Source organism: Uloborus diversus, chromosome 8 (genome assembly GCF_026930045.1).
Source record: "Uloborus diversus isolate 005 chromosome 8, Udiv.v.3.1, whole genome shotgun sequence".
Classification (NCBI taxonomy): domain Eukaryota; kingdom Metazoa; phylum Arthropoda; class Arachnida; order Araneae; family Uloboridae; genus Uloborus; species Uloborus diversus.
In genome coordinates, this window is record NC_072738.1 from 159,632,468 (window position 1) to 159,660,295 (window position 27,828).

General features: G+C 36.0%; 1 long non-coding RNA gene across 1 annotated transcript; it reads left to right on the forward strand.

Moving 5' to 3' along the window:
• Positions 1-2,941: 2,941 nt before the first annotated feature.
• On the forward strand, positions 2,942-19,223 carry LOC129228156 (uncharacterized). Its single transcript, XR_008580894.1, has 4 exons — positions 2,942-3,061; positions 5,086-5,193; positions 10,516-10,629; positions 19,124-19,223. It is a non-coding gene; the product is annotated as an uncharacterized LOC129228156 (long non-coding RNA).
• The last annotated feature ends 8,605 nt before the right edge of the window (positions 19,224-27,828 follow it).

Genomic DNA, 27,828 nt, shown 5'->3' on the forward strand with positions numbered 1-27,828 from the left:
ACTAAACGCTTTTTTCACAATCGCCGAATAAAAATTAAAGTAAACTGTTTGAAAAAGACATGCTCCAAATTTCATTACTTTATCTTCATTAGTTCCTGACTTATAAGAGTTTAAATGCAAGAAATCGGGAAAAAATTGCATCATGGAGAAAAACGCGTTTAAAAAAGAATTATATCTTTTGTTCTAATAAAGAGAAAAACACGATTCAAACGTCCTTTTAAGCAGTAAAAACGGAATAATTTTTTAAATGATTAAAAAAAAAATTGCAAAATTTGACGATTTTTGTGTTACGGACCCCCTTAATACATTGTACTGCATCAGTATGGACATCCCTGCATCTACCAGCACTTTACCGCATAAAAATACAGTCCGTTATTGCACAACAGGTAAATATTTTTTGCAAATCATCTAACGTTTAAAACTGACTTTTTGTACGTATTTTCCTATTCTGAAACTTAGCACAAGACTACCTTGTTACTTCAAAAAAAAAAAAAAAAAAGAACTCTTTTATGCACCAGAATAAACAATTTCTTACTTAAAATACAAATGCAAAAGTGAGTTTTTTTTTTTTTTTTTTTTTGAGCAATCACGATTGCTTATTGTTCTCACTTGACAGTTTTGAATTCCTATGATTTTATCCCCCCCCCCCCCCGCCTCCTTCTGCAGCACAACAGTCGGCCGGCCGCCTCACGATGCTGCTCCTCTAGCGAAAACTAGAGCCGCTATATAGACAGGCTGACGCATCACCTTAAGTTTAAGCCATTTTGGATCGGATTTCGCATTGTTGCACTGCTAGGGTTACCACAGCAAAGTTTCGGCTTTCGCCAAATTTGCCGAAAATAAAATTTTATTTAATAAACAATTCACGTGCCGCTAATAATTACTCACAGTGAACAATCACCAAACGCGCCAGAAAAGACAACCACTCAAACACGCGCTCCGATCCAAAAAGGCTAATCTTAAGCTGATGCGTCGGCTCGTATATATGGAGGCCTTAGCGAAAACCGTCTCCAGGTTGCGTCACTTACTTGCCTACACTTACACATTCACCTACACACACACACCTACAAACACCTACACACACAAACCACATACACACTCGCATAGATACAGACACCTACACATACACACAACTACCCACACACACACATACCCCCCCCCCACACACAAACACACAACTACCCACACACACACATACCCCCCCCCACACACAAACACACAACTACCCACACACACATACCCCACATATCCCTACACACAAACACATACACACACGCATACATGCAGACACCTACACATACACACACAAACACACAACTGCACGTACACACACACCTACACGTACACACACACCTGCACATACACACACACAATTACTCAGACATACACATACCCCCCCACATAAACACACATACACACAAGTACCCCACACACATATACCCCCCTTCCCAGACACACAAACACACACGCCTACATACACACACACACACACTCGTGATTGCGAAAAACATAATTTGAATTTAAAATGTCACAATTTTTTTCCTTGTTTCTTTGTTTCGCTTTCAAGCATTAACTACTCAACCGATCATTAAAAATTTTGTATACACGTTGTCAGGTATACAGAATAAAATATGGAGTACTTTTCACCCTGAGAAAAAGTATTTCCTGAGTGACATTAAATAAAAATTCATGTTTAAGACTTAAGAGTCTTTTTCTGTGGGAAGAAATTCTCCAACATCGTCGAATTTGAGATTGCTGGAAAGTCTGCAAAAAATACCACCAAGATTTTCCTTACGCTCCAAAGCTCGAAGGGCCTGAATTGACTACAAAAAGTTATAACAATTTATACGTACGTTAAAATTAATTTTCAAAAGCTCACTATTGCGAGATAACTTGCGTAAAAAACTACCATCTTGTCATGAAGTTCATGTGGTAGTTTCTATTGAGGCCCATGGGCGCCCATATGCAATATTGTAAGAGGGGGGGGGGCTCAGATATTTTAGCCATGGTTTAGCAGGATATTTCGCCCATGGAAGCAGATTTCAGGACAGATTAGAGTCATTAAAATTTGACATTTTTAATAACTTATTCATTGATGGCTGGAGAAGAAATGTTTTTACATTTTTGCAAAGAAAAAAGTATTAAAAGCAAGGAAGTTCTCATTTCTAAGGGGGGGGGGGGGCTCGAGTCCCGCCCCCCCTTACCCCCCCCCTCCATATGGGCGCCCTTGTTGAGGCCTCATTTACGACCATTTCTGAATATTAGGATATTTTTTTTACTAGATATGACACTAGACCATAGAGATGGTAGTGATGATTTTTTATGTCTTAATTAGTATATCACTTACAGGGTGTCCTGAAATAGATTGACTGTTTTTTGAAATCTTTTACAGGAAAATGGTTAATAATAATTAAAAAAAAAAAAAATCCTGCAGAAAATTTATGCAATACTGTAAAAGTTTTCGTCCCAGAGTTGCAAATTTTAGTTAAAAGTTTTTACAATAGATGGCGCAGCAGATTTTAAGTCCGTAAATCAAAGAAAGACACGAGGTTTCATCATACATTTTCGTAAAATGTTTTAAATGAAAATTTTTTTTTACAAAATCTTCAAAATGTGTACCGTCGGCTGAAATCACACGTCACAGAGAAAAAATCAGTGAATTTCAATTCTTCCGTTTCTATTTATTAGCTTACGATCTGCAGCACCATCTTTTGAAAAAAAAATTTAACTAAAATTGGAAACTCACGGGAGGGGAAACAGGGGGGGGGGGGGCAAAAGTTTGATTTTTATCATTAACCGTTTTCCTGTTATAAATTTTTATAAACCACTAGTCTATTTCAGGACGCCATGTATATGTTACACTTCGATGATACGGTTTCTTTTAGATAAATTCAATATTTTTAAGAGCGTTCGCAAAAATTTTTTTTTTTAATCTGTTCCAATTTTTTAGCCTGTAATTGCGGGGAGCAGTTTAACTGCACATTCGAAAAACGATGGTTCGCTACTTACAAGACTTGTATATGTCCGAAAGGTTATGAAGAAGTAAATGGAAAATGTGTTGGTAAGAAATCTTTTATTCAGTAAGTTACCGCCCTATAGCCAGGGCTAAGTCAAAAATACATGAAATAATATACACTCGTCTGGTCAATGCTAATTCTGTACTACTGTCTAACCACGGATTGTATGGAAAAAGGCAAACATCCGGTTTACACGCGGAAATGGAAGCATCTATTAGTTTTCAGCTTTTGCAGATGTATGTTAGCCTCTAAATTAAGCAGAGTCTCATTCAAAAGAGCGGCATACGCGCATAAAATTTTTATTTTGCCCCTCATTCAGATGGAGTCGCCTTAACTGGATGTTTGCCAACTCCATACAATCCGTGGTCAAACAGTAGCTACCAGTTTGTTTAGCACTCTTGGCTTCCTTAAGAGGTTTTCCACCTCCAATTCTGTCACTCCTATGCCGGGCAAATATGTGATAATAAGCACGAAGCCGCAGTTTTCAGCTGGAATGACTGAGCTGGCTGTATATTTCAAACGTTTTATTTTTCTGAAATATAAAAAACTCTGCATCGCAGCTAAAAAATTCCGAAACGTTGTAGGTTAGTTCCAGGAAACATTTGGGGTTTCACGATTTTCAAACAGTTTCCTGCGAAAAGCAAGTATATTTGTGAAAATGTTTCTTGAATCGCTACAAGTTTTATAGATACAGACTTCTTATTACTGATGTGCAAAAGCATTTTTAACTACTAGTGTAAAAGCATATTGATCTTCTATATTTGGTGTTCCGCCTTCATTGCTCGCACAATCTAACCAGATCGATAGAGAGGGTGAACTCATTGAGAAGAAATAAAATGGGGGAGGAAAGACTTGATTTTGAAGCAAAGCGTAATTTTAAACAATGTACTTTTTTTCTTTTTTCAACCCCTTCCCTCTCACTCCCGTGATAATACCGTGCTGGGATTTCGACCTCCATTTCTTGCTCCCGTGATATTGCCGTGCTGGGGTGTGCAATATTAACGCGACGAAACTATTAAAACCAATTCATTAATTTTGGACGGAATACATTTTATTTATCTCTTTATACACTAGATGGCAGCACCAGTCCATTTTAAATGTAATTGCAGATTAAATGTAATTGCAGAGATGAAGAAAGGAAATTTGATACTAACTTACCAGAATGTGACGTTGGCATCTGTATCTTAAGCTTTGAAATTTACCACAGAAGAAAAATTAAATTATCTTTACTTATATTACACAAGATTAATAAAATTATTTTTTAATGTTTAAAAGACGTATTTCTTAAATTTTCAATGCTTGCTTTTGCTTGCTTGTTGACTTTTCATAAAATTTTAAATTTTTTAAAATTTCAATCTGAAAAACATTGAAAATGAAAAATTGAATGCACATGTTGTTCATCATACACTTATTTTTATATCATTTCTTGAAATAAAAAATAGACACTTTTATGACCGTTTTCTTGAAAATTATCCGATCGAAAAGGAATTAATGTAGAGGGTTATTACAAATGATGGACATAAGGTCAAAAGTTTGTATTTATTTAAGTGTCAATTCCAAATAAATAATACTTACAGCAAGGGCTAGAGGAAATGTCAAAGTTTTTTACATGCTTATAAATGTTCAATGTGTCCCCTTTGTGCTGCACGGGAAACATCTAAACAATAGCTAATCTCGTCCAACACACGTGCAAGCACATCTTCTGTTACAGAATGCACAGTAGCAGTGATGCAGTTCCACAGATCGGTGAGAGATGTTGGTAAAAGCGAGATGTAGACAACTTCCTTTACGTAACCCCACAAGAAAAAGCCTAATGGGGTGAGATCAGGAGCGGGGATCACAACTCTAGCAGCTGTTTCTTCAACTACCGCCACCCAATCCCGCGCATGTACAACGGGGTAAAACTTCAACATTTCCTCTATCCCCTTGCTGTAATTATTATTCATATAGAATCAATACTTAAATAAATACAAAATTTTTGAAATTGGGTCCATCATTTGTAATAACCCTGTATTATGACATTCAGCGACACACTTATTTTCAAGTCGTTTGACAACTCTTATTGCAGATGCTTGTTCATCCAGTCCTTGCGAGAATGGAGGGACCTGCAGACTTACCGAAGATTCGTATGTGTGTGACTGTCCCAAAGAATTTACTGGAAGGCGGTGCCAAACTGGTAATAATGTGATGAAAATATTTGCTTAAGTGAACATTTTATTATTTTTCATTTAATTTCTAAAATATTGTTACAAATTCTGCTAATAGTAATTATTATTTTTTTTGTGTGATAAATTTGTCGTAATCTAGCGACATTTGGCGTTTATTAAATTATCTTTCATCTAAAATTATTGTAGTTACGTAACATGTAAATAGTTTCTTGTAATGCATATACAGCCCCCGTACATTCGATTGAAGTATACGGTCCCCCTATTTTTCATTGATAAGATTCGTGAATGAAAAAAATGAAGATATGAGAAATGTGTAGAACTTAGTAGGATTTTCTAGAGATTTCTTCGCTCGGTATAAAGCGCCGGGCGGCGTCTTGTGAATGGACTCAGTTTCAGTTAGTTTTTGCTTGTGAATCGTTGCAGCAGTACGATGGAGAGCATTTATTGCTCTGTTTTGTGAAGCCTTTCGAGCTGTATTTTTGCGTATTTGAATGTAAATACGTGTGTAACCGTTGAGTTTACGGTGTTGATTGATATTTGCTTAATTGCTGATGATTAGTTTAGCTGTTGTCTACGATCTTTCCTGTACATAGTGTAAATAAATTTCCTGTGTTTTTCTCAAGAACTGTGTCGTCCTTTCAAGAAAGTTGAAGCTGCACCGGAACCCTTAACAATATATTTGTTCATTTTAATTATTTTTGTCAGAGGGGAGAAATAAAATCCGAGTTGCTTTCTTTCATCCGGAAGACTTCATTCGGATGTGCAACCGCCGCAGGCGGACATCGATGATGGTAGAGCTTTTGCTTTTTTGATCAGTCTCAATAGGATTATGCTTAACTAGCTGCGTTGCCCGGCTTTGCCCGGTCGACCTTGAAAAAAAAACCATTGCGTCAAGTGAAGTATCTTCAATAACCAGGATTAATTGAAAGAAAAAAAGCCATCATGCAAAATTTTCTCGCCAAACAATGACGACAGATACTAAAATACTTTTAAGGAATTAAAATAAAATGCGAAAGATGGATTTTAAAGGCGTAACCATGGAAACACAAAATAAAATAAGTTCAAGAATTGAAAATGAGAAAGATGAAAATAAACAATGGATTCAAAAAGCGGTACCGTGGAAACGCAAAATAAAATGGTTAAAAATTTGAATACAGAAAAGATTTTTGAACTTCATTTAATTCGCTTGTAACTTTTTTTCTAATGGAGATAGAGGGTTTAAACTTTCGACCTAAGGTCGAGTTAGATCTGGAGTAAAAAAATCAGCTCTTTCCAATGCTGTCAAAAAGAAAATTGTAGCACAATTCCTTCACTTTTTATTGATGGATTTAATGAAGAAAGTAGTGCCTAAATTTCAGCTAAGCCTAAAACAATTCGAGCTAAAAACGTAAAAAACTCCCGCCGCAATTAAGTTAGAGCATTGGAACAAATTGCGTAGAACGCGGAAAATTCTTCCCTTTCCAACGATATATAATATTACTATTTGCAAGTAATTTTTCACCCCCATATTCGGGAACTTATGTGAAAATTGGGCCTAAACTGGAATAAAAAAAGAACTATTCATAGAATTGTTTTCGAACCGGTCTGCAAACCTTCTCAGGACTTACAGGAACAAACTGTAAAAATTCCAGCGAAATCGGGCCGGGTAGTTCTCGAGTTTTGCGAGTTCAAACAAACAGACGCTTTTTGGAGACTTCATTTTATACTATGTAGAGATTATTAAATAGCCAGCTTTCCTAATGGCTGACTTCAGATAGCGGGTTAGGCCCACGTCATCTAAATAAAGGAATTTTAATAATTAATTTCCTTATTAAGAGGCAAAGTAAGTAAAAGTGACAATAATTAAGCAAGTGTGGAAGAACTTAAAGAATGGGGTTGTTTCCTTCAGTCAAAAATAGTACTTTTAGTCACTGAAATTGATAGAATAAGCAAAGAAAATAACATGGACCCAGAAAATTATTTTTTCCCAACAGTTATGTTTTAATTAAGTTTTCAAAATGTCCGATTTTGCAAACAAGGCGTGGTCTTGATGACGTCACAAATGATGCTTTTGGCGCATTCTGTACCGCGTTTCCACGTTATGATAATCAAGAAGCGAATTAAAATTGCGCTCTACGCTTGCTATCAACCATATCGTTGCCAATACACGTGAGTAAAGATGGGAATAAAATATTTTGCTCTGTGAGTGGCAACATAAAATGGCATTTCATCACTTGTGATGTCATCGACAAGAAATGTAAATGATAAAAACGCACCGATTTCAGAATAATGAAAATTTTTTGAAAAATATTAAACTTAAGCAAATTATTTAAAAAATGGTTAGATCCTATGTTTTTAAACATGTTCTTTCAGAAAAAATTACTTTTAAAATTTTAGAAACGACCCCATTGAGAGACAACTTCAGCTGTATCAGTGAGATTTCCAATTACGGAGTAGATGAGAGGCTAGAGGCGCGCTCATTGGACGAACATTCAATCCGCCGCTAAGCCACGCCTACTAGCGAGAACAATCAAAAAGAAACTGGTAGTAGAAGTTGAGAATGAAAAAATGAACCGAAATCAGTTGAAAATAAATTTCAAATAATTTCTAAGTTCTATCAGCAATGTAAAAACGAGTTGTTTTTTGTTTTCGAAATTTTGTATTTATTTTGATGAGTTTCTTCTTTTTTTTTTCTTTTCTAATTGAAAGAGATAATAGATTTTTTTTTTTGGAGTAAAGTATAGTATCCGTACTGTTTAAAAGGTGCCACTATTTTATTTTTTAGTTTATTATTCTTTTTACGTAACTATTTTTTACGTATTACAGATGAGCGAGGCATATTTTGCTTCTTGTAATCAGCCTCAACTATTTAAAAAAAAAAAATTGTTTGGCATTATTTGCAGTAATAAATCCTTCCAAGCAGTAACGAATCCAAAGTAGCAGTTAGTTGCAGTAACGAATCCAAATGCTTAAAAAAATTGTTTGACATAATTTGCAGTAACGAATCCAAAGTAGCAGTTAGTTACAGTAACGGATCCAAATGTTTAAAAAATTTGTTTGACATAATTTGCAGTAACGAATCCTTTGTGCTTGAAATAAACGAATGATGTACCAACGTTTCAATTAGCCGAGACTGCAAAATACTAAATGAAAAATGTACAATGTTTCGATGTGCAAAAATTGCAAATTACTACAGACACGTGTTTCGGTGTTACAAGGAACACTTTTCTCAGAGCAAAAAAGTGTGAGCTTTTGGATGAAGAGTCATCCGAGGAAAGCTTCTCGGATGACAAGTATCCTCGGAGGAAAAGTATTCTAGAATGACTCTTCATCTAAAAGCTCACACTTCTTTGCATTGGAAAAGATGTTCCTTGTAACACCGAAACACGTGTCTGCTGTAATTTGGAAAACGTTGGTACATCCTTTATTTTGCAGTCTTGCTAAATTACACTGTTAAAAATTCTGGAAACTTTTATGTAAATTTTACTGTAAAATGTAGCGTTTACAGTATAGAAAAAAATTACAGCAAATTGTACCGAAGAAAATAAACGATTGCAGTGCCAATTGATGCCCCACGTGACTTACGGTACAAAGCATATAACACCGTATTTCCCTTACTCGATGCGTCCCATCTCGTAAGGTGGGCAGCAAAGCAGCTTGCCGTTTCGAAGGTCTCGAGATCAAACCTGCAGTTCTTATTCTGAGTTTTTTAACTCTCGTTTATTCTACCTTAAAATTTTACAGTAAAATAGGATTTTAAGGTAACAGTTACTGGCAACATGGATGCCAGTAACTTTTACTGTAAAATTTCAGGAACTTTTTTAACAGTGTAGAGAACATTAATTAGATACTAGAAAGTCGATGTTGATACACGGGGAAAGTAGACTCGTTTAGTTCTTGTTTAAATTTCCATTCTAATTCCGATGAAACTCATGCTGAACGTCAATTTCGTGCCATGTATTAAAAATACAATATAAAATGTGAGTTGATTTAGCAAGTTAATCTATGTTGTTGATACAGTCGAACCTGTTTATCTCGAACCAGCCTATCTCGAAAACCTCTCTATGTCGAAGTTTTTCATTTTCCCTGCACATAAAGTGTTAATTCAATGTTTTCCCCCATGTTTGTCCCGAATGAAAATTTCTGAAAACCTGTATACTTCGAATTACGACTAAAGTGTCTTTTTTGAATTCGATCCCCAACGATCTTTATTTACTGGATTTTGGAGACAAAAAGTATTTTTCTTAATATTAGCAGTCACATAATCCTACAGAATTTAAAACTTTATGTACAAGAAGCAAATTTTCCAGCAATTATATCCATTAGGAAACTGAGAGGAAGGGGGACATTGTTGATTAGTAAAATTGCTTCCAAAGTTTCTTTCGAGTCATTGCTCCAATTACTTATTTTGAGAACTTTTTTCAAAACCTCTGTATCTCGAAACCTCTATATCTCGAATTTTTCTTTTTTCCCGTAAAATTCGAGATACACAGGTTCGACTGTATTACCTGTGAGTTTTTACAGACACCATATCGTCGACTCGGAGCTACAGTAAGATATCTTAGTATTATTTCTGGGATTAGATATTGTAACGGATTCGGTGCGACTTCCAACTTTCTTGAAAGGACAACACAGTTCTTGATTAAAAATACAGGAAATTTATTTACACTATGCACAAGAAAGAGCGTCAACAACTGCTAAATTAATCATCAGCAATTAAACAAGTATCACTCAACACCGCAAACTCAACGGTTACACACGTATTTACTTCCAAATACGAAAACAACTCAGCGAAATGCCTCGCTATAAACAGAGCTAATACACTCTCAGTACAAATTCTCAATCGAAACTCACTTTTTATCCAGCGTAACGGCTTATATACACACCGAAAAGAGAGCTCTCAAATATTCCAGAAAATGCTACACCGTTCTACACTTTCATTGATAAAATCAGTGAATGAAATAAGAAAAAAAAAAGAATAGGGGGTTCGTATACTTCGGCCGAATTTAAAGGGGCTGTATATTCATTACGGGAAACTATTTACAGGTTACGTTACTACAATAATTACTATTTACAGAATTTGTAACAATATCTTACTGTTGCTCTGAGGCGACGATATGGTAAAAGCATGAGTGGATCTTGTTTGATGTTAAACGAGTTTTTGGCAGCGGTTCTCGGCCTTATTGACAAGAATTCGCTCCAAATCGCGTTGTGGCGCGATAGTGTTAACAACAACAACTACAAAAAAAAAAAAAAAAAAGTAAAAGACTTTTTCTAAAGTCATTTGTTGTGTGCTGGTTTGCATGCTAAAACACGTCAGTTGTTAATTTCAAGTTTTGTTTCCTTTTCAGAGAAGTGCAGTTCTGCCAATTGCGAGAATGGAAAGTGCGTAGCAAGTGAAAAGGACAAGACTAAATGTGTGTGTAATCCTGGATTTGCAAAGCATCCTGATGGACATTGCCAGGGTTCGTATATATATATATCGGAAAACATTTTAGGAAGGCAAAATCACGAATTACTAGCCGTCTTCGGTGACTACAGTAATGAACTAGGATATAGGGCCAAGAATGAAACATAAGAAATATTGAAGTACACTTGCACTGTAAAAAAATTCTGAAACGTTACTGAGTGTTTCCGCGTAACGTTTCGGCATTTCAATGGTTTTTATCCACTTCCTGGAAATATCAAGTATCATTGTCAAAAAGTTTCCTGAATGGCTACAAGTTGTCCAAATGCAGACTTCAGTGTTGCAAAAAATATTTTTAGCTCCCAGCTTAAAGATTAACTAAGAGTATTTATAAAGTGTATCGGCTTCCACATTCGATTACGGCTCGTCCATGCAGTTAAAAACTCCCAAAGGGAGCAAATAAGTATGGACTACGTAGCTTTGCAAGAATTACAATCAAGGGAGATACTTGCAATTCTAGCTTAGCTTTGTCCATTTTTGCAATAATGCTTTTGCAAATGGTTTGATTAATCAGGAAGGTGCCAAGCTGTTATATTATCACTAGCTAAGATTACACTGAAGTTCCGGAGACACGACTGGATTTAAATGAGAAGATTTCGGGATTTTTCTGGAAGGTTACTGAATTTTATCGGAAAACGTTTCCTGGTATTTGCAAGATATGTTACTGGCAAAAATTGGGCACATCAGCTGCCTATTTTCCAGTTCCAGGAACGTTTCTGAATCGTTTTTATAGTGTGGTTGTGGAAAGAAAATATCTGGGCCGTGGTGGCCTGGTCGGTAAGGCATCGGACTTGTGATCGGAGGGTGTCATTGATTCGATTCTAGCCGGTCGAAAATCCACTCCACTGTAAAAAAATTCCGAAATGTTACTGAGTATTTCCGTGTAACGTTTTGGGTTTTAAGTGGTTTTTATCCACTTCCTGGAAAAATCAAGTATCATTGTCAAAAAGTTTCCTGAATTGCTACAAAATGTCCGAATGCAGACTACTCTCTTGTAAAAAAAAAGCTTTGGCTCCTAGTTTAAAGATTAACTGAGCGCATTTATAAAGTGCACCCGCTCTAGCTCCACTGCGGCCCGTCCAGACTGATAAGGCATCCAAAGGGTGCAAATCCGTCTATGGACAACGTAACTTTGCAAAGAATTGCAGGCGAGTAAAATTCTTGATACTTGCAATTCTGACTTCGCTTTGGCCATGTTTGTAATACTGCTTTTGGAGCTCTCCTTGAAACGCAGGCAGGTGCGAAACTAAAAGTTCACTCTAATCTTTCAGAGATACGAATGACTTCAAACCGGAAGCTTCCTGAATATTTTAGGAAGCTTCCAGGGTAATTTCAGGAAGGTAACTGAGGTCTAGCGGAAAACGTTCCTTGTTTTTTGTAAGATATGTTACTGGAAGAAATTGGGAACACATCAGCTGCCCATTACTTTCCAGGAACATTTCTGAATCATTTTTACAGTGTCTTTTTTATTAAGGGTGACTCGGGGAAGTTAAATATGCTTGTGGTCACAAAGTCCTCCAAGTGAAACGATACCTCTGGGGGTGCCAGGCCAGAAGTTATTCGACTTCTGGTTTGGTTCTAAACTCTCGAACTGTCCATAGATGGTTCTGCCATCTATCGTGTTGTCTGAGCCAAATCGGACTTCCACCTAGAAATAGGCACTCGATTAAAAACGGAAGCCGTAACCCCTCTGCTTTAAAAATCGAGTAGCATTGCTACTGGGGTTCGGGTTCCCGAGTGGCATAAATAACAACAACAAGAAAATATCTGAAGTCGAGGAGCATATTTAATAATTGAAAATGCAAAAGTACATTTAAACCGAAAGTATTATTTACCTAAACGATATGTCTGTGCGTTGAACATAAACAAGCTGTTGGACAAAATTATAAGGTCACATTAGCCTAGCGACAAAAATAAAGCTAGCTAATAGCTTTTCGCTCCACTCCAGTCAACACAGCATCGGTAGTATGCAAATTTTCCTTCTAGTATAAAATGCTCACAATTTTCTTATAATTTTGTCCTGTAACTGTCTTGCTTCAAAACAGAAGTCAGTTACATGTAACATACATTATTACAGTTATGCATTTGTATTAGTGACAGGGGATAGTTACATCAATAAATACACGTAATAAATACATTGAACAACGTTCTATCCTAAATCTACATGCTTTTGTCCACGTTTTTGTTCATGACTTTATATTTTTGTGTAGCAATGAAGATGCTTCGATGTTTTTGCCCAATTCACTTCTTACGCCAGGAAAGCTGCCTTCGTCTGTTTCTTTAAAAAAAAAAATTTGGACTGCGATATAAAAATTATCTTTCTATACCTACATTCCTGTTCATCTATATACGAGGGATTTTTTAAATAAAGTAAAAAAAAAGAAAAAAAATAAATAAATAAATAAAAAAGATTTAAAAAAAAATTAATTTGAATTTTTGGCATCTTGAATTTAAATTATGTTTTTCGCAATCACGAGCGTGTGTGTTTGTGTTGGCGCATGTGTGTGGGTGCGTGGGTGCGTAAGTGTATGTATGCATGTGTGTGAGTGATTGTTGTGTACGTGCGTGTGCGTGTAGGTGTTCGTGTGTGTGTGCGTGTGTGTGTAGGCGTTCGTGTGTGTGTGTGTGTAGGCGTTCGTGTGTGTGTGTATGTAGGCGTTCGTGTGTGTGTAGGCGTTCGTGTGTGTGTAGGCGTTCGTGTGTGTGTGTGTGTGTGTGTGTGTGTGTGTAGGCGTTCGTGTGTGTGGGACATGGACGCCACCGCCCAGCAAAAGTGGATTTCGGGGGACAGTGCTCAGGACCAGCAGCGCCGCCGCCGGTGGACGGTGTTGCTGCAGGCCTGGTCCAAGCTGTAAAAGGCACGGACGCCAAAAACGGTCAAGTGAGAACAATAAGCAATCGTGATTGCTCAAAAAAAAAAAGTATGTTTTGAAAAAAAAAAAAAGTACTACAGATATAGTAATGAAATTCACTGCACAAAAATCTACCTCCCTTACGCTATTTTTCGGCATTGCTCCCGTGATTTTCCAAGCATTTGTCATAACGTGGTATAAGTTTTTGTATACTTATTCGTAGAAAGTGTAGCCAGTGTAATTAACCATGAGGACTCTTACATGTCTTTGGCTAGGAAATTTTTGAACATTCTCCTGACTGCGCCAACCTTGCTCGCAGCAACTTTCATTTGTTTCGGCATCTAAAGTCTTTCTGTGGCGTTCAATGGCACAAAATCAATGATGAGATCATAAAGCATGTTACCCCATGGTTGACTATACAGGCAGCAACTTTCTACGAATAGGTAAACAAAATCCAGCACCACGCTATAACAAATGCTTGGAAATCACAGAGCAACGTCGAAAAATAGCGTAAGGCTGGTAAATGTGTGTGCCATAATTTTTTTTTTCTCTATTTATACTTGTTCTTTTTACTTCCTTTTACAAAAAAAAAGAAGTATTGTATTCGTGAAAAAATTTTCACTCAAAAATCGGCCTTAATTTCCGTTTTGCTCACCCCCGAATGAATGAATGTTCAGTTTTTTTTTTTTGACCCGACCACAGGGGAATATATACCTAAAAACGTATAAGCGCCCGAAATATCAATTTTGACGATTCCTGAGCTAATTATAACAAGTTTTCTCGTGACGCCTGTATGTCACTGTTAAAAATTCAGGAAGATTTTCTGGTAATTGTTACTGTAAAATTGCATCGCCGACGCATCGCTGATTTTTACGGTAATTTATACCGGAGAAATAAGCGATCCCAGCGCCAACTGGTTGCTGTGGCCTACCGAGGAAACCGTAAAATTTTACAGTAACATTTGATTTTTACGGTAATAGTTACTGGCAACATGGATGCCAGTAACAATTACCGTAAATTTTCCGGAAATTTTTTAACAGTACGTATGTATGTGTGTATGTGCGAATGTACGTATGTATCTCGCATAACTCAAAAACGGAAGTAAAAAAATTGAAATTTGGTACGTAGACTCCTAGTGGGGTCTAGTTGTGAACCTCCCCTTTTGGATGCTTTCGGATGTTTCAAAAAGGGTGTTTTACACCTTTTAGAAAGGAAATCATTGCTAATTTCGATGCAAACTCAAGTGGTGTTATAATTTGACGGACACTTGGCGATGTATATCGCCAGGCTTTTGGTCGCCAAGTTTTTTCACTAACTTGGTTACAAATTTGGCAATTTTTTTTTTGAGCAATCACGATTGCTTATTGTTCTCATTTGACTGTTTTTGGCGTTACGCTGATTTTTCCCACTGCCACCCTCCGCACCATCACCGTCGACCGGCTCCTCACGATGCTGCTCCTATAGCGAAAGCCGTCTCCAGGTTGCATCCATGTCCTACACACACGCGCATACATACACAACTACACACACACACAAACACATACACACACATACACACATGCAAACACTTACACACACGCATACATACAGACACCCACACATACACACACACACATACACAACTACCCACACATTCATGCATGCACACAGACACAAACACATATGCCTACACACACATACACATATCCCCCACACACATTCATACACACACATACACATAACCCGTACACACAAACACACACACACATACATACATACACACACAGACAGACAGACATTTTCCAAAAATAGTCGAAATGAACTCAGCACACCTCAAAACGTTCGAATCCGTCAAAATTCGAAATTCGAAAATTTGCACGAATCCAATACTTTCTTCTATATATTAGATATAGAAGAAAGTAAAAACATCCCTCGTATCTATTTAAATTAATCCTCGTATCTATCTATCTTCGTGTACTTAATTTCTTTATATTTATCAATTTCTATCTATTTTAGAGTCCATGTGCCTCTGTATTTCTAAGATATTTACCTCAAACTGTCTACATTTATTAATCTGCATATTTTTCCGCAGCGCTACATACATGTACACTGTTAAAAACGTTACTGGTTACTTCCGTGGAACGTCTCGGGATTTCACACGTTTTTACCTATTTCCCCGTAAAAACAAGTATCACCACAAAAAAGTTTCCTGAATCGCTACAAGTTGCACGCGTGCAGACTTTTCACTGTTGTGGAAAATATTTTTAGCAAGCAGTTTAAAGATTGAATGAGCGTGTTTATTAAGTGTATCGGCCTTAGGTTGCTTACGGCCTGTCTAGGTTGACTAACTCCCAATGAGAGCGAAAATGTCAATGGATAGCTCCAGCTTTGCAAAGCAGGAATTGCAGGCAAGAGATATGCTTGGTTCTCTCTTGGCATAGCTTTGGCCGCGGTCGCTCTGAATTTTTATGGAGCTTTCTTGGTAAACTAGGAAGGTTCTAATCAATTACACTAAACCTACTTAATTTTTTCTAGAAGGTTCTAGAGATGTGACTGGCTTTAACAGGGCAGATTTCGCACGTCTTCGTAAAGTTTCAAGGTTAATTTCAGAAAGGTTGCTGACTTTTAGCGGAAAGCGTTCCTGGTTTTTCCAAGATATGTTACGGAAAGAAATTGGGCACATCAGCTGCCTATTATTTTCCAGGAACGTTTCTGAATCGTTTTTACAGTGTATATCGCAGAAGTCACAACATTGTTCAGCTATTTTCATAACTTAAACTGAATTGGGATTTTTTTTTTTTTTTTTGTAGCAGCAGCAGTTGAATTAAGTATATAGAACAATCATAAATGAAACGAGTTCGACTGATCTAGAAAAAATTCCGAACTGAAAAGACAATATCGATGTAAGTTTCGCGTCTAGAATTGTGTAACGGAGAGACTGGCGCGTGTACTGTCTGTCTTTTATGAGAAAAGCTCCTGCCGTAAAGTCCGAGCTCGTCTACACCGGCGCAGACATTTCGGCGGGCGTTTTTCTCGTGATGGACAGACAGTACAAAGCAAATGCTATTAATCGTCTTGTAGCCGGGAGTGGGTATTTCTGATAACACCCGGTTCAACCAATTGTACAATACCACCTCTGCCTTATTCCACTTTACACCTGGAAAGAAGTTAGTTGAAAATGGTTTGGCCTCCTTCAATAGGAAAATTTTCCTCATGTGGTTTGAAAATATAGTAAACTCCCGATTTCCGCGGAATTGGGTGGCACAAGTGCGGCCGATAATAGAAATCGCGGATAAACCGTAAAAAAGACTAAAATGAGGGACAAATTAGGTAAAAATTGTCTTTCCTCAAAATCATAGCTGTATTGATGCATTTCTCTATAAACAATGAAAAAATATACCCCCCCCCCAGTACAGTAAAAACGTTTTTATTTTTAAGCAATAGAACTTAACGTCAGTATAGAACACATGTATGTACACTGTAAAAACGATTCAGAAACGTTCCTGGAAAATAACGGGCAGCTGATGTGCCCAATTGCTATCAGTAACATGTCTTGCAAAAACCAGGAACGTTTTCCGCTAATATTCAGTAACCTTCCTAAAATTATCTCGGAAACCTCCTTAAAAATTCAGAAATCTTCCCGTTTGAAACCAGTTGTGTCTCTGGAACTGTAGAGTAAACTTTAGAAGGTATAATATAATTGCTTGGCCCCTTCCTGATTTTTTAAGGAAGTTCCATAAGCAGTATTGCCAACATGGCCAAGGCTAAACCAGAATTGCAAGCAGATACCGGGAATTTTTCACGCCTGCAACTCTTGCAAAGCAGCGTAGTCCATATTTCTTCGCTCCCTTTGGGAGCTTTATCAGCATGGACGGCCGTAAGTAACCTGAAGCCGATTCACTTTATAAATACGCAAAGTTAAGCTTTTAACTGGGAGCTAAAAATATTTTTTACACCAGTGAGAAGTGTGCATTCGTGCAACTTGTAGCAATTCAGGAAACTTTTTGACGATAATACTTGATTTTTCCAGGAAGTGGATAAAAACCATTGAAATCCCGCCACGTTACACGGAAATACTCAGTAACGTTTCGGAATTTTTTTTAGTGTACTGTGAAGAAAGCACAAAAAATAAATAAACAAAACAAGAACCACTGCGTTTTAATTTGCATTTTTTCGACAAAAAATATTCAGTAGTATTTGCTTTTTGCTTCGAAAATACACGTTCCTGTTTTTGATTGACTCGCGGATACAGTGCTGGCCAAATTATTAAACTAAGACTGTTTTAAAAGCAAATTCTTTATCGATTACGTAACTATAGACACATTAACGAACAGTGAAATAATTATCTAATATTTAGTATGCATTCCCTTGTTCTTGATGAGCATTTTAAGTCTTTTTGGTATACTTTTCACAAGGTTTACACCATTTCTTAACTTTTTAAAAAAGGAGGTACAAAATTGTTTATACTCACTATTTTATATACTCACATACACATACTCACTAATTACCTAAAACTAACTTTAAATATAACAGAACACACTAATAAAAAAGAACTAGTGAACTGTTTAAGCTGAGTGAGGTTATGTTTCTGGTGAGTAGATAAACAAAGAACATAAACAAAGCAGACAGTGCTGCCACCTGCAAACATTAAATTATGCTTAAATAACGTAATAATCAGTGTACAGTATGTACTGTACTTTAACAGTAAAAAATAAATAGTATTTTAGTACAAATAGTGTACAAAGAAAAAAAAAAACTCTTTAGTCTAATAATTCTGCCAGCACTTAATCCGCTCCCGTATGATTGGGAATTTACTTTACCTACAATGAGTCGCTATTATTTCAATGAAAACTTGCCTTGCTACACTAAAAAAGATTCAGAAACGTTCCTGGAAACTAATGGGAGCTGATGTGCCCAATTTCTGTCAGCAACATATCTCGCAAAAACCAGGAACGTTTTCCGCTAAAATTCAGTAACTTTCCTGAAAAATAGAAAAATATTTCCGATTAAAGGAAGTCATGCCTCTGGAACTTCAGAGTAATCTTAGGTAGGGATAATACAACAGTTCGGCACCTTCCTGATTGATTGATTGATTAAGACAGTTCCTAAAGCCGTATCGCAAACATTGCCAAAGCTAAGCCAGAATTGCAACAAGTCCCTCACTTGATCGCAATTCTTGCAAAGCTACGTAGTCCATACTTATTCGCTCCCTTTGGGAGCTTAATCAGTCTGGACGAACCGTATTCAAGCGGAAGTCGATACACCTTATAAATACTCTGACTTAATATTTAAACTGGGAGCTAAAAATATTTTTTACAACAGAGAAAAGTCTGCATTCGAACAACTTATAGCAATTCAGGAAAATTTTTACAGTGATCTTTGATATTTCCAAGAAATGGATAAAAACCATTGAAATCCCGAAACGTTACACGGAAATACTCAGTAACGTTTCGGAATTTTATTACAGTGTATTAGAGTTGACTTGCAGGAGTAAGAATGTGTTAATGCAGTTTTGTGCTAGCTATTTACTGCTAATTTTGTTAAAAAGTATATTCTTGTCGCATAACAATTCCGGATCATCGTGTCAGAAATCTAAAGCTTTTCATTTTAAGCGAAAAATCTGTAATAAATTTTAAACTTACCTCAGTTATTTTTCTCTAGCTTGTAAGTGCGGTAAAGAATTCAACTGCACTTTCGAAAACCATTGGTTTGCAATAAACAAAAGATGCATTTGTCCTAAGAATTACGTAGAAGAAAGGGGGGAAAATGTCGAGGTAAGGAGCAAATACAATTATTTATTATCTGAAATTTGTGTGATCACTCTTGATTCAATATATAGATTAAGAAGTATTTTACTTATTAACAAATATGTTTAATCCATTCATTCCAGCAAGGGTTGCGTTTTACAAATATAAATATAAAAATTAAAAAAAAAATGTGCATCACGGGACGCTCGGCAGAAATGATAGCTTTCATAGGATTAAATTATTATCATTATTTAATCCTATGAAAGTATTGCGTCCTACGCTTGCTATCAACCCATATCGTTGCCAATACAAGTGAGTAAAGATGCGAATTAAATATTTTGCTCTGTGAATGGCAACACTGAATGGAATTTCATCATTTGCGATGTCATCGGCAGAAGCGTAAAGAGTGAAAGCGCACCGATTTAAGTAATTTTTTTAAAATATTAAATTTAAACAAATTATTTGAAAAATGATCAGTTCCTATGTTTTTAAGCATGCTCTTTCAGAAAAAAAATACTTTTAAAATTTTGGAAACGACGCCATTGACTTATGGTAACTATAAGAAGCAACGAAATTTTCGCATTGTATGTTATCTAAAAATCTTGCAAAGATTGCTTCAAGTATAGTTCCGTGACTTGTAGTGGTTTCTTCTGGCTTATTAATCATTTGTAATTGTAATTTGGATTGTAGAAACGATACTAAATTTTTAGCGCGATTAGAAGCAAAATTAACTTTAAAATCTCCGTTATGATTTTTTTAACCTTGTTTTCTCCGGCATGCCGGAAAGGACCAGGAAAGGGTTGTTGAAAATCTGGTGACCCTCATATTTTGCGGCATGCCGGCAAATGCGGGGGTAATACGGTAGTTTGTTCTAACTATGTACACCTTTTCACAGTTCAAAACCCTAAATGAAGCGAGATATTTTTAGTATAACTAATCGCAAAAATGTTTTTGTTTTGAAAATAAATTTAACGATTTAACACTGTTTTAAAATGTTAATTGTAAATAAATGTTATCACCATAAACAAACCACAAGGTTAAGCTTAAATCTGAAACGATAAAATTGGCGTATTATTACGACCAGGCTAGGATCTATATTTTAAACCCCCCCCCCCGCCGGCAAAAATCACTAGGGACCCTAACCGCACACTTTTATGGATCCCCCCCCCCCCCCCAAATAACTAACTTTTTAACGGGTGATTATTTTAAAGTTAAAGTCAATTTAGATTTTATTCTGTGATGCACAAATTAAACGTTTATTATTTTTTTAATTATCGGTCGTCCCCAATCCCCGCGTTGCGTAGTCTGCAAGGAAGAAGTTCGTTTAAAATATGTACACCTTATCACAGTTCAAAACCCTAAGTGAAGCGAGATATTTTTAGTATAACTAATCGCAAAAATGTTTCTGCTTTGAAAATAAATTTAAAGATTAAATGCTGTTTTGAATATATGGGGTGTTTGCAATGTTATTGGTATTATATTGTATTATTAAATTCACCTTTCGTTAGGAGATTGCGTTATGTTGCGACAATCATCCGTCTTCTGTTAGTTTCATTACTTTTTCTACTATCACTTATCGCTTAAAGCTGAACCAAAGAGTAAAGAAACAAAGTTTCCCCGACCATGCGTGCTTCTGTCGTATGCGCGAACGAAAGAAATGCCGGACGAGAGGTGCGTCGTCACGCGCGTTATGTCACAAATCGGTTTACCCTTCCATAAGAAGTTATCACTTAAAAAAAATGCTTAAAAATATTTTTAACTTAACTTTGAAAAAAAAAAAACCTTGATGCTGCTCTTATTTAAACTTTAGTATGTGTTAAACAGGACTGCAGAGTCGGAGCCAGAATGATTTTGGAGTGAAGGAGTTGGAGTCGGAGTCGGGGTCGATGGTTTGAAGTCTCAAGAATCGAATTTCAGAGTCGATCCTTTTCCCTTAGTCCGCAACTTTGCCAGTGCTTGAGGAGTCGGAGTCGGACTGAGTTGGGTAAAGGAATTGGAGTCAGAGCCGGAGTCGATCATTTTCCCCCCGACTCCGCAGCCCTGGATTTCAAAGTTATTAGCATACAAATCGCGAGGAGTAGATTAAATGTCTTGCAGATGAGTAGAGACATTCGACAAGAGATGACATAATCTATGAAAAAAAACCTTGGCTTAATTTATAACAAAAAAAAAAAAAAAAAGTCAGGAACCTATATTTTGCAAACTTATATTCTTGTGCAAAAGTTCTTTAGTTCAGTTTCTTATAGTAGAGCAGGGGTTCGCAAACTTTTAGACCCTGCGACCCCCTTTTTAGACTAAGTATTTTGGCGACCCCTCAAAGTTTTAACTCTGTCTAAACCCTAAAGCAATAACTAAAAACTACACAAATGGTTAAGTTTTATCCTTAGAAACACAAGTAACTAGTAAAATAAAAATGAATTTTTGTCTCTTGAATTATTTTATAACTAGCGGACCGTCCCGATCCGAAAAAAAAAATCTATTTCACAAAAATATTATGCTGTAACTTCTTAGATTAAAGTTAATAGAAAGCTTCATTTTTACTTTCTTCTATATCTAATACATAGAAGAAAGTATTGGATTCGTGCAAATTTTCGAATTTCGAATTTTGACGGATTCGAACGTTTTGAGGTGTGCTGAGTCCATTTCGACTATTTTTGGAAAATGTCTGTCTGTCTGTGTGTGTGTATGTATGTGTGTGTATGTATGTGTGTGTGTATGTGTGTGTGTGTCACGTCTGTGTGTGACCAGTTTTTTGTGGCCGCGCTACAGCAAAAACTACCGCATGAAATCGAACGAAAATTGGTACACATATGTGCCCCTATGTGAACTTGTGCCCATTGGGTTTTGGCGCGAATTCCTCCAAGGGGGGTGGAGCAATGGGACGTTTTTTGAGTTACGCGTGATTGCTATTCCTCAGGAAGTAACTGGCGGAATCAAACAAAATTTGGTCCATATGTTGCCATTAACAAGAACAGGTGCTGATTCAATTTTGGTGTCAATAACTCAAACGGGGGTTGAGCTATAGAACGTTTTTCGTCGTCAATTGTGCCTGCTGTATCTCAAGAAATAATGAACGGAATGAAAGAAAAATTTATCGGCAAGTAGCCCTTAGTGGGTATAAGAGCTGATTTTATTTTGGTGTCAACAGCTAAAAAGGGGGGTAGCGCAATCGCCCGTTCTTTTTTTCCATTGTGAGTGCCCTATCTCAAAAAGTAATGATACGTTCTGGTTGAAATTTGGAATATATGTGAATCCATATGTAAACAGGCCTTGGTTCAATTTTGGCGCCAATCGCGCCAAGAGGTGCTGATTTATTTTTTATTATCATTATTTTTTAGCGAATAAAAATAGCTTTATTAATGCAACAATGAGGAAAGATAAATCGTAATAAGATTGTCGTCTGCGTATTTCTCGTGATTTTAATTGTATGGAAATGATCGGAAATATTATCTTAATGATTTAAAATTTTTAACTGTTGCCATCTTATGTTTGTTAACAAATAAAATATTTGTAATTAATTCAAGCAAGGCTTTTAAAATAACTTTCAATTTTCGCTCTTTGCTTTGCTTTTGCAATAATTCAGACATTGGGATGGTCGTCAAGTTTTTGCATGTGTAATTTCGTTTTTGTTGGGAATATTGCTTCCTCGTCAAGCATGGGGAGGGATCAGAAAAAAAAAAGAAAAATATAGAAGAAAGTTTCGTGATGGCCACAACATACTAGTTTGTTTGGTTTTCATGAGATTTGAAACAAATTGATTCATTTCATTTCCTGATAAAGAGATACCAACATATAATTCCCACTAAACAATACAATCTTCGCGTATGTAACGTTGCACTGCGTATCGTATAGTTGCACGTGTGATGATGGTGATGGCATACGAAATTTTTATTGGAAATTGTAATCACTGAAATTTGAAAAGCAAATATGCAGGATCCATGGGAATGTAAGGAATATGAGCCAACTGATCTACTGCTGATGCTGTAAGAACAATACTCTAAATCATATTATTCCTTAGTAATTTTAATTGGGGTTCGATTATATAGCATAGATTAGACAAGTTAAAGTTCCACAAAAAATGTTGGGATTTCGCCTTTAATTTTAAAACCTTTAATTTCAAAAGCATGAATAGAAGTCCGGTGGAGATTAGGGAGTTAAGGAATACATGTGGATGATACACAGCGTTGTCGGAAAAAACTATTGCCATCTCTCACATTCACGTGTAATATTTTTGACGAAGAGTCTTGGTTACAGGATAAACATTGAGGATCAAATCATTTAGAGAGATTTTCTTAACTCATATACTTCGATAAGATATCATGTTCGAGATATTTTCCCGTTGATTACTTGTAATAAAAGACTCTAGTAATACTTACCACCATCTCTTAAACTAATTCTTATAGTTGTTCTTAAGATTCAGAGATTGTAAAGGGATTCTAAAAGGAGACGACTTTAATCAGGATTCAAGTATATCTGCCCGCGTTCCACTACAGGAAGAGTTTGATAAAAGTCACCGTTAAACATGAAGGTGACACCCATGGTTGCCAGATTAAAGAATAGTAAATACGGGACAGGCTTCTAGGACTGAAGGGGGGGGGGGAGGGAGGATCTTTTTGAGGTGAGAGTAATTACTGGATATGGTGTATTTTTAAGGGGTGCTTTCCGACGTAGAACATCTCTTCGTGATAAATCTGAAAAATTCAATCGTAACAAAACCTTAAACCTTGCAAAATGTCGCCGATCAAAGTATAAAAAAATAAAATAATAGTTTAAAAAACTAAAAAAACACGCTTTCGTAGCAAAATGAACTAAAAAGTGAAAAATAATCTTTGGATGATAGTAGTTGACCAATCACTTAATTTTAATGGAATACAAAAAAGCGTGGGGTGCTGTCTATTTACATTTTTGCTTGGACAACAAATGGAAGAAATTCAAAACAACTGATAAGAAACCCCCACGCTTTTTTGTATTACATTAAAATTAAGCGATTGGTCAACTACTATCATCCAAAGATTATTTTTCACTTTTTAGTTCATTTTGCTACGAAAGCGTGTTTTTTTAGTTTTTTAAACTATTATTTTATTTTTCTGCTTTTTAGTCTTATGTTGGAGAATTATCAGGTGACGAAATTATTTATAAAACGAGTGCGACGTAATATCTTAAAGTTAAGACAAGGGCACCCCGATGGGAAACTACTGTGAGTCAACGACGTATGTTTGCAGAAATCATATTTATATTAATTTGAAAATTTGAGATGCATTTGAATAAAAGTTTTGTTCAACAATGGTCTGATCAGCAATGAATTTCCAATTGAAGGCTCACCTAAATTTTGGCATGAAATCAGTTAAAAACAATTATATTTCATGTTCTAATTACCTTGGAACATTGGAACAAATTTTGTCTGATGCAGAAAAATTGAAGGTTTTTGCAGATATTTTTAAATAATTTTAGCGAGCATTTTTTGATGTATTTTTTTTAATTTATCCTTTTTCACACTGTTGGACTTATGCCAAAATATTGATCAAAATTGGAGGAAACTAACAATTAAAAGGGTTAATTAATTAATTTGATTCTAGAATATTGCATTGTCATCGGGTCTGAGATCGCGTGCCAAATTTCAAAAGAATCCGATCGCAGGAAGTGGGCGAAATTTGAGTTGCAAGATTCCGTTACAAGATACATACATACATACATACATACATACATACATACAGGTGAAGCTAATAAAAGCGTGTTAAAAATCGTTTTCATTGCGATTGACGATGCATCAGCAGAGATATATTTCTAACATTAGTCTATGAGCAAAGAGGAAGCAATCATTCAGCTTCTCATGGTTCTTCCAAAAAAAAAAAAACAAATTTCAACGATAATAATTTTTGCGTTTGCTGCCACATGATTTTTTTATTGCTCTTTATTTCACAATTTTTTGTTTTACTTTATTTTTTCCCCTTAAAAAAGTCTCGTTTTGTAAAATATTGTGATCCGTTAGAATACGGGACTTTAGCCGTCCCGTATGGAAGTTCCCCGGGACGCGGGACAATTTTTCAAAATACGGGACTGTCCTTTGAAATCCGGGACGTCTGGCAACCCTGGTGACACCTCTCATAATTTTGTTTGAACATTTTAGAGTTCTATCTGCGCCTTCCATAGCTAAACGGTGACTCTTCGAAAATTTGTCCTACATTATGAGACGTCCTCTTGAGGAAGTTCTCCCCATTGCTAGGTTTTTCTTTTGGAACATAAGGAGTCTTTCTGGAGGAGATATTCAAAGTATTTTAACTGTGGAATAGTCAGTTTTTGAACCACTAAGTAAAGTTCCGGCACTTCCGTAAAAAACCATCGCAAAAGCCAGTCTGCCTGTTGATCAATTTTTGCATAGTGTTGAATTAATTAAGTTTTCCAGTTCCACTTGGAATGCCAAAAAACATTAATTTGCATTCCTGGTTTTTATGGAATAATCTTGTTTTTATAGAATTGTTTTCGTTGATTTTCTGCGGCGGTGGTAAACTAAAGTCTCCTATTTAGTTTCCGCTTAGTTGACAAATTTTGCCTTTTTATAAAAAATTGCAATATGTTGTCACAGAGATCCTTTTTAAATGTTTGCTATAAATCAATACTATCTAAAAGTTGTCATTAAAGTTAAAATAATTATAAATCATTCTCTGAATTTAGGAGCGAGTCAGAAAGTTACTTGTGTGAAATAAGGTTAGTTTCCAAGGTTTGTCGTCCTCTATAAGACTGAGTTCTATGCACGCTAATTGATAGGTTGGCAGGACCTTTGACTGTGAAGAGACCGAGTTTTTGTCAGTTGGCGGGTGAATTTCAACCTCTTTTATTCGTTTTCTCCGGAAAACTTGCTTTTTTCACATGCCCTACTTTTTTTTTTGGCAATTTCTTTGTGATATTTTCTGTAATAGATTTGTGAGCTATATTATTTAATTATACCGTTTTAAATGTTCATAAATACGGTCATCATGAAGAATATTTCTCCAAATAATTTTTATTTATTTTTTCCTCTTTGTCAATTCCTTTCCTATCGTATGTTCTTTGTTCGTAATTGTTTTAACTCTCAACTTTGAATATACGTTACTTATTTGCAGTTACTCTTTCAGATGAGAATTTTCTAAACTAAATGTATTATATGACTTCCTTAGCAGATGTTTTTCATTTCGATTTTAATATTAATAAAAAAACAACCCTAAAGGATAGCCCGAAATGCATGCAAAATTACAACTTTTAGTAACACAGATTAATATCGTCTATCTGCACTATTTTAACTCAGAAACTAATTTGCCCAAAGCGAATCTCAGTTATAAATCATTCAAATAAATTTTGAAGCATAAACATTCGGTGACTCTAAAATATTTGCAATGTGCAAGGGTAATCGAATGCTATGCACTTCATTCTCAGCAGCTTCTAATGCATGCAAAACTATAGGCGTTTTTCCGTCCCTCAGCATTCAGCTCAAAGACAACCTTCAATCAGTAGGGTATTGCGAATGCAATACATTCCGCGAATGTTTTTACGTTTACAAGAATAAAACAGTACGAAACATAAACTGGTAGCGAAAACAAACTATTGGTTAAAGAAATTAGAATAAATACATATATGCATAATTTATAGTCTATGTCACTCAGTAAGAATGCACCTTTTATATAGTGAAAGATTTTTTCAAATAGTTGCTATGGTTCCGGAGATTAAAACGAACATATAAATATACAAAGATTCGCTCTCTCTTTATAATATTAGTATGGATGTAGATATAGATAAGAAACAGTATCAAACCTTGCTGATTTTATAATCTTGCTGTAGTTTTATGTCAGTTATTGACCTTGCGCTCCTTCATTGCGATGATTCTATTCATGAAAACATATTGTTTTTTAAACCCCTGCCCAATTTTTCAACAGGTGAAAGTCTTTACAGGGTGTTCGTTGAAGTAACTGAACCTTTTGAAATTTATTGGAAGAAGTGCGCTTAAACTTGTAGTGATGGAGCAAAGGCCCTTACGGGAAAGAATAGTGGCTTGATTACCAGCTTGAAATCATTTTTAATACCGAATGCAAGCTGGGTCTTTAAACCTTTCCTCCACATTAATTTTCCTTAAACTTTTCTTCCACATCCCGCGACGCACCGTTTGAGAAACCCTCACTGTAAAAAAAAAAAAAAAAATGTGTAACCTTACTTCGTAAAATCGGTGGCAGCTTACTGTCTGACCACGGATTGTATGGAAAGACAAACATCCGTTTTACAGCCGGAAATGGACGAATCTACAATTTTTTACCGATGTCAGCTTTTGCAGAAGCAGAGTCTCATTCAAATGAGCGGAATACACGCATCAAATTTTTACTTTTCCCCCTTATTCACTTAGATTTGTCTTATTTGAACGTTTGAAAATTCCATACAATCCGTAGTTGGACAGTAACTATAAATCTTACTCTTTTCTGTGGATAAAAGGATTACAGGAAAAACTAGTTACCTTTGAAGCCATTGGACAATGAATCAAGTAGAGGCCCTATCTGGACATTTGAAAATTCCATGCAATCCGTGGTTGGACAGTAGCTGCCTCCATAGCAGTGGAGTAACTTTACTGATAAAACTGATGCAAAATATGAGCGTTAC